Here is a 7,018-nt window from a genome sequence, read left to right on the forward strand (position 1 = left end):
GGTAAATGCCTTAATTGTCAAAGGTGGGATACTACACCCCCTTCCCTTTTAAGGTAAGAATACAATCAACAACAGTGTCAACAATCATATAAGTTTCACCAGCTTCATAAAGGATTAGAGTAAAACAGATAAGTAATCTTAAAGCACGTTTTTTTTAAACATGTTAAAGTTCATCAAGTTCAGAGTTCAATCTTCTACACTAAACAGTAGTCTCCTTTGTTTGCCTCTTTTCCCTGATCGTGATTTCCGGCAGCAAATATGCCAGTGTTGTTTGTTTTGAAGCTGGTGAAGGTAGTGTACATTATTTGCAAGATATTTACAAGTTATGTGTAGCTATTTCCATGTCACTTTAATGGACTATGTGAACACTGTAGCCTGTTTTATGTCTGTGGCTGTATAATATGAGTTATATAGCATACAGTAACTGGTCTCATCTTCTGTGTCATTTCACTTTTACAAATGTATTCTTTCATGGGGATGACGACAACATTAAAGAGCATTCAACTTCACTACAGCCTCCGACTTTCTCTTGAAGCCTGTTCGCTATCTGTCAATTTGTATGCATCAAGGATAGGCAACATGGTCCAGAAAGGTCCGGTGTGGTTGCAGGTCTTTGTTCCAACCAATGAGTTATGTAACCAGCAGCATAGAACACCATAGGACTGCCCCCGTTACAGTTACACACCTGAGTCTACAAATCAAGGTCCTTAGCAAAGATTATTGGTTGACTAATAGAATGAGGTGTGTAACTGCTTGGTTGGAACAAAGACCTGTCAGGGTCTGTCGTGTGTCAGTTTCCCGTTATATTTTGATAGTCTTGTCTCTGTGTTCACGTCCTGTTCCCCGTGTGATTACCTGTCCCGGCCCTTATGTGTTTCACCTGTGCCTCGCTATCCCTTCCCTCCTGTGTGTATTTAACCAGTGCTCCCCTGTGTGTCAGTGCCAGATTGTCTTGTCTCCTAGAGCAGCATTCCAGCATTTCATGTTAGAGAGTATCCCCGTGTCTGACTGTTTCGTTCCTGGTTTCCGAGTCTCAGTCTCCTGTTTTGGTACCGTCGCCTGTTTGTTAGTCCGCCTGGTTCTTGAAGCCTTGTGCCTGCCGATTTTGTACCGCTGCCTGTCTGATTGCCTTTCTGGATTTTGACCCTTGGACCGAATTATAGACCCTGAGAACTGGTTACTGTCTGCCTGCCTGCATTTGTGTCGGCCAGTCTCTGTGTTCTTGATAGAACAATCTGGCCAAGATGGACACAGCAGAGCAGGACTCCGTGCTCGCTACCCTCGAAGTGCAGGAGCGTCGGCTCCGACAACAGGAGGAGAAGATTGAACAGGTGCGTCTGGCTGTGGCAGAAGCTTCCCAGCGCAGTGAAGCGGTGTGCGGCACAGTTACCGCTCAAGTCAACTACGTCATCGGACAGCTTCAAGCCATGGGCTCAGCCACTCACCCCTCTCAGTCAGCTGAAACCCCTGCGCCGGCCTCATCGTCAGCTCCGGCACCAGAACCGCCTCTGGCTCCTGCTCCTCCCTCAGAAGTCAGACCCGTCAGGCTCTCCAGTCCGGAAAGATTCTCTGGGGAATCCGATGACTGCCGCCCCTTCCTCTCTCAGTGCGAGCTCCACACACACACAATATGTACACTATATGTATAAAAGTTTTGGGATAACTGACCATTACACCTACGGGAGCTGTAATGACATCTTAGTCTAAATCCATAGAAAGCCATATTCCACGAAGCTCCCGGCGCACAGTTTTTGTGCCGATGTTAATGCCAGGGGAAGTTTGGATCCCTGCAGAGTCAACAGAGCGTTGGCGACTTGAGTTGCTGTTGTCCTTAAAGGCTTGCACTTTTCAATAATAGCACTTACAGTTGGTTGACGGTGGAATATCCAGCAGGGATGAAATGTGACGAGCGGACTCATTGCAAAGATGGCATCCAGTACCACGCTTGAATTGAAAATGTGTACAAGATGATATTGAAAATGAGGAAAGCATTAGGAAGGAAAGGTGATGACATATGAAGCATAAAGAATAAACGGGATGACATTGAGCCCAAAGATATCTTTTGAGCACCTAAGCTAGAGAGGACGATGTTGTGAACAGAGCTACTAGTACAGCAAGTACGCCCCTGGTACAGCAAGTACGCCGCTGGTACAGCAAGTACTGTAAAAGCGATGGATGTGTGTGAAGGAGAGATGCTGGGTATATTGGGAGAACGATGCTGAATAGGAAGCTGCCAGGAAAGAGGAAAAGAGGAAGGCCACAGAGGAGGTTTATGGACGTGGTGAGGGAGGACATGCAGGTGGCTGATGTGACAGAGGAAGACGCAGAAGACAAGAAGAAATGGAAACGGATGATCCGCTGTGGCGACCCCTAACGGGAGGAGCCGAAAGTAGTATATATATATATATATATATATATATATATATATATATATGTGTGTGTGTGTGTGTGTGTGTGTGTGTAATATATCTATACACACACACACACACACACACACACACGTATATATATAGCGGCCCCTTACCGATGGGCTCCAACACTGGTAAATGCTTTAATTGTCAAAGGTGGGATACTACACCCCCTTCCCTTTTAAGGTAAGAATATTGTGGCGAACGTAGAAGCAACGACAAAGGTAACTTTGCAGCCCCTTTATTGAACTCACACAGAAACAAGAACTTACAGAAATGTGTTACAATACATGGGGGTCATCTACTCGAACAACAAAGTTGTTCAGGGTTTCAGTTCCAAGGTTACACAACACAACAGAATGACAACTACAATTACACCACAACACATAGTAATCACATAAACACATAAAACCACATAAAACACTTACAAAACATTTAATAACAACTGACAATCTGCACGCAGTGCCTGATGGGTAAACCAGGACAATTGGCACAATTCTGACGGGGTAGCAACTTCGCTACATTACCCCCTCCAGCGTGTCGCCTGTCCTCAGCCGACAACAAAGTCCCTATAGCGAAGGGGAAGCCGTCTCCGCCGCCGCGGGGTCACGGGTCCCTGTTCCCCACTGTCTGTCCGGTTGGTAGGGCCTGTGGGTGTAGGAGGGACCGTCCCGGATGGGCTAAACTGATCTACAGGTTCTTCAGCCAAGGGGCGGTAAGGTGCCAAACAGTCCCGGTGCAGAACTACCACCCGCCCCCGGACACACAGTTTCACCCGGTACACAACATCTGAAAGCTGCTCCAACACCTCACAGGGCCCCACCCACTGGCTGGCGAGCTTGGGGGAGACTCCTCTCTTCCGGATTGGGTTGAAGACCCACACCTTTGCTCCTGGGGTGAAGGAGCGGCCCTGACAACGAGTGTCATATGCCCGCTTTTTTTTTTGCACCTGCCTGTTCCTGATGCTGCCGAGCAAACACTTGTGCCTCGGCCAGACGTTGTTGGAGGTCCCGCAGGTACTCGAAACCGGGTATCTTGGGAAGGTCAGTACCCGGGGGCGTGCCAAAGGCTAAGTCCACAGGGGTCCGCAGTTCTCTCCCGAACATGAGCGCGGCCGGTGTACACCCGGTACTTTCTTGTACCGCCGACCGGTACGCCCACAGGACCAGGGGTAGATGACAGTCCCAGTCTCGCTGGTGCCGTGAGGTGACAATAGCGAGTTGTGTTGTGAGCGTTCGATTGAACCTCTCCACCAGTCCGTCGCTCTGGGGGTGGAGGGGCGTGGTCCTGGTCTTCTTCACCCCCATGCGTTGACACACCTCAGCGAATACCTGTGCTTCGAAGTTCCGCCCCTGATCGCTGTGTATTTCTTCGGGCGCACCGAACCGACAGAACATCTCACACACCAGCCGCTCGGCTGTAGTGGCAGCGCTCTGGTCTGGGACCGCATACGCCTCAGACCATTTGGTAAAGTAGTCCATGGCCACAAGGACGTACCGGTTTCCGTTGTCTGTGGTGGGAAATGGGCCAAGAAAGTCCACACCGACCCGTTCCATGGGGGGCCCCCACCTGATCTTGTTGTAGAGGGGCATGGGAGCGTCTGGTTGGTCCTTTCTTGGCAGTGCAGGCATCACAACAGTGCACAAAAAGTTCAGTGTAATGCCTGCATCCGGCCCAGTGGAACCGTTGGCGCAGTTTGTTCAGCGTCTTTGCCACCCCATAGTGACCTGCCCCCACCGAGCCGTGGGCTGCCCGTAGCACTCGTTGGCGCCAGTCCTTGGGCACCAGTAACTGCCACACACTTCTTCCCCGGCCCGGCGCTTGCCAGACTCAGTACAACGGTCCATCACGCCGGGCCAAGGTGGCCCACTGGGAAAAGTAGGCCTTGGTCTCCACCGACATGGCAGAGACAGCTTGCCAGTGGGGGTGTGCCTTGGCGTCGACCCACTGTCCCACCCTGGCCAGGGTGGGATCACTATCCTGCGCTGTTTGCCACTCCTGCTTGTCCATTGCCATCAGCCACGCCTCCTCTGGCTCAACCTGCCGCGTGGTGGATACTTGGAGGATTGCTCTGTCTCGCTCCTCTTGGCGCTCACAATGTCTACAATCCTTGCGGGGACGACGGGAGAGGGCATCTGCATTGCTGTGCAGGCGCCCGGCTCGGTGCTGGGTCTCAAAGTCGTAGCTCTGCAGCTCCTCAATCCACGTAGCCACCTGGCCTTCGGGCTCCTTAAAGCTGAGCAGCCAGATCAGGGCCGCATGATCCGTCCGCAGGAGAAAGGTCTGGCCATAGAGATAGGGGCGAAAATGATTGAACGCCGCGACCACCGCCAGGAGCTCGCGTCGTGTAATGCAGTAATTGTGTTCAGGGCAGCTCAAGACACGACTGTAGTAAGCCACCACTCTCTCTCCCCCAGCAACTTCCTGAGACAGGACGGCCCCCAGCCCCACATTGCTGGCGTCTGTGTCCACGATGAAGCGGCACTTAGGATCAGGAAGGGCCAGGATGGGTGCAGTGATCAAGGCGGTGCGGAGCCGGGCAAAGGCGGCTGCACAGTTGTCGTCCCAGTGGAACTCCCGTCCCTTCTCGGTGAGACGGTGTAGGGGACTGGCAACGGAGGAAAAGTTGCGGACAAAACGTCGGTAGTAGGAGACGAGCCCCGTGAAGCTGCGCACCTCGCTGACGTTTCGCGGAACTGGCCATTTCTCGACCGCCTCCACCTTAGTAGGATCAGGGGCCACGCCCTCTGCCCCCACCACATGGCCCAAAAACTTGGTCTCACGTCGAAGGAGGTGGCATTTCTTGGGGTGCAGGCGCAGGCCCGCCCCCCCAATGGCTGGGAAGACCTGACGGAGGTTCTCTAGGGCAAGCTCGAAGTCAGCGGCATGAACCAGAAGGCCATCAAGGTAAACCACGCACCGGTTGCGGGGAATGTGAGCCAGCACCCTCTCCGTTAGTCTCTCGAACGTGGCGGGGTCATTGCAGAGACCAAAGGGCATCACACGAAACTGCCAGAGTCCCTGACCGATGGTGAAGGCCGTCTTGGGTCTGGCTTCTGGTGCCAGCTCCACCTGCCAGTAACCGCTCCGTAGGTCAAGTGAGCTGAACCACTGTGAACCTGCGATGTGGTCCAGAGCGTCGTCATTGCGGGGCAAGGGGTAGGAGTCCTTGCGAGTTGCATTGTTCAGCCGATGAAAGTCCACACAGAACCTCCAGGTGTCATCTTTCTTTTTGACCAGGATGGCAGGGGCGGCCCAAGGGCTATTGGATGGCTCTATCACCCCGGCCGCAGCCATCTCTAGAATCATCCGCTCTGCAGCTTCACGCTTGGCAAGCGCTAACCGGTAGGGTCGCAGTCTAATGGGTGGGGTTGTACCAGTGTCGATTGTGTGCTGCACCAGGTTGGTCTGGGTGCACTCCTCTTCGCGTGCAGCGAAAATCTCAGCGAACTGTTGGAGCAGGTCTTTCAGCTGTTGACTCTGCTGAGGGTCCAGCCCTTCACTGCTCCGCTGATACAGCTTCTGGATGGCGGCAACAGTGTCCGGCGAGGGTGTCTGAGGAACGGTAGCCTCGATGAGGGTCGTCGTCATTGTTGGTGGGCTAGGCAGTGTCGTCATCCCCTCGGTTGGCAGTGGAGATGGGGGCGGCGGCGGCATGGTGACAGGTGGAGTTGGCTGGATGTGGATACGTCCCACCTTCCTCTCTGGACGGCGCCGGAGGGCCAGGGTCTCTGTGCCAAGGTGAATGGCATTACTCGACACATCGACCAGAGCCCCCCGGCGAGTCAGCAAATCCAGCCCGATGATGCGAGGGTCTTGTATTTCAGCCAACCAAAACTCGTGGGTGGCTGCAACTTTCCCTGCCCGCACCTGCAGTGCTCTCTTCCCCAGCATGCTGGTTAGTTCCCCAGTCACAGTTCTGATTTTACGGGTGGTGGGCCTCCACTCTGTCTCTGGCAGCACCCCTGGACGCACAATGGAGATGGTGGACCCTGTGTCCACAAGGGCCCAGCAGCGGTGTCCACCAATGGAGCAACAAAGAGAGAGACCGTGTGCGTGGCCCACTCTGCCGATCTGGGAAGAGTTCTTAATGGGGGATATGGTCGGTCGGCTGGGTAGCAGTCTCCCCGCGGTGCCACCCCATTCTAGTTTTCCGACTGGGGAGTGCTACGGCGTCGTGGTGCAGGGGCAGGGCAGTCACGGGCCTTGTGCCTCGCTTCTCCACAGCGGTAGCATGGATCACGAGGCGACCAGGGTCTGAAGGGTGGTTGGCATCGGCCTGGTTGCTTTCGGCGTGGTGACGGACAAGCCTGGCAGACGACCCCTCTTTCGACGTCTCCTTCATCTGCGTGGACCTCAGCCTGACGCACTCGGGGTCTTGGTTGGTTGTGTGGGGCCATCACAGCCTCCACCCACTCTGCCTCTTCCAATGCAGTCTTGAAGGCTGTAGGTGCCGTGATGCGGAGGTGCTCCTTCAACCTCTCTGGGGTGAGCCCCTGGATGAAGGCACTCAGGGCTAACTCGTCACGAGCTGCTGGATCAAAGGTGGGGTAGCCACGATGTGCAAAGAAGTGCACGTCTGCTGCATAGGTTCCCAGGGTCCCGCCCTC

This window comes from Lampris incognitus, unplaced genomic scaffold, assembly GCF_029633865.1.
Source record: "Lampris incognitus isolate fLamInc1 unplaced genomic scaffold, fLamInc1.hap2 scaffold_49, whole genome shotgun sequence".
NCBI lineage: Eukaryota > Metazoa > Chordata > Actinopteri > Lampriformes > Lampridae > Lampris > Lampris incognitus.